The sequence below is a fragment of the Elaeis guineensis genome, chromosome 3 (genome assembly GCF_000442705.2).
Source record: "Elaeis guineensis isolate ETL-2024a chromosome 3, EG11, whole genome shotgun sequence".
Lineage (NCBI taxonomy): Eukaryota > Viridiplantae > Streptophyta > Magnoliopsida > Arecales > Arecaceae > Elaeis > Elaeis guineensis.
In genome coordinates, this window is record NC_025995.2 from 17,821,244 (window position 1) to 17,822,968 (window position 1,725).

Below are 1,725 nucleotides of genomic sequence, written 5' to 3' on the forward strand. Positions count from 1 at the left end.
TGGTTTATTGATTTATTTTGGAATATGCATATGTTGAATAAAATTTTGATATATCTATTGTTTTGCAAAAGTGCTTTGATATGCATCGAATTTGAGCTCTCAGTCTAACTATATTCTGGATCTTGTCAATGGGGGTTGTGCATTGATTCTCTAAACCCTACCTATGGGAGTTGTCTATTGGTTCTCTGAACCTTGTCAATAGGGGTTTTGCATTGGCATTCTGACTGAGCTCATTATTTTTATTCCAGTCATACCACAGGATATAAGTATGATCGTAGTTAAGACTATTGAGTTATATATGATTTATTTTGAATCAGATTTATGATTATGTATGTTTATGAATATGTAAAAAGATTTGGTTTGCATTGATTAACATGAAATTTGTTGTTATGTTACTCATGGCATTTGTTTTCGAGCATCATACTTTATGAATATATCTGAAATGTCTGATTGAGATATTTATTATTTACTGGGCTATCAAGCTCATCATCTCTTCTTTTATTTACCAAATTCATATAATTAATTACGAACATGGGCATTATTTTGGGAGAATTTTAGATGCGAGATTTGGTACTATCAACTTTGTTGAACTTAGATTTATTTTTGTTATTCTAATTTTTAGTGAAAATTTATTTGATGTAAGACATTTGAATTTGGATAATCTTTAGATTGGTTAATAAATTTAAATTTAAATTTTTAGTATTTTTAATTGATTCTACTATGTTGCATTGATATCTATTTGAAATGTCTTGTACACATGTAGAGAGAGATCTCTATAAGTATGTAGCGGTTGCCATGATCCTTAAACTAGCGATTTTGGATCGGAGGTGTGACAAAATATTTTGTTGAAATTCTATATAATTATCTGAACCCTGCCAGACGATCTGATCAACTTGGGAAGGATCCTATTTAATTCAGATGCGAATTTGTTCCCTCAGAGGATCTTGTCTTAATATTGGTAACTTATGCATAATAGAGTAATCTGAAATACTATGCACATAGCAGAAAAGATAGTATCAATTGCCAACAGTCTAATGCGTCATAATTGTTGGTTTGTGATCAAAAGCAGCTGAATGCGCGAGATTTTGGTGGACCCATCATGGCTGAAGCTGAGGTTTATGACTTCCTACTTTCAAGACAGGTAAGTTGGATCAGTTTTGCTAACTGATGTGAAACTAATAGCATAGCCTTCAAAAAACAAAATTGGTGGCCGACTTAGAAATTCAATAACCTTGAATCTCACTTAAAAAAGTTAAGTGAAAGATATTATTTAAAATTTTTGATCCTATATAACTATTAAAGATCGACCGAGTGTACAACCAATATATGGCTAAGCATATGCATAATTTCTCGCATACTCCTCCCGTTTAAGCTTTAGCATTGTTGCCAGGCTAAAAACCCAAATTCATTCAAATCTAATCATACTTAATACAAATCAAAACACAAACATCACAATTACCTTGCAGATAGTCCAAATAAGCTCATGCTGTAGTGTCCCTTAGTCAACTCAAGACCTTGGAACCTCATCTAATAAAACTATGAGCCGGATCTGTATTAATATTATTTGTAATAACTTAGGACCTTATCCGATAAAGCTAGCCAAAAGATGTTATTTGATTTTCTTTCCTATATAATATCCAAGATCGACCAAGTGTATAGCTAATATGGGGCTAAATAAATGCTTGTATGATTCTTTATAGAAACATCTTGGGTCTCTGATTCCCG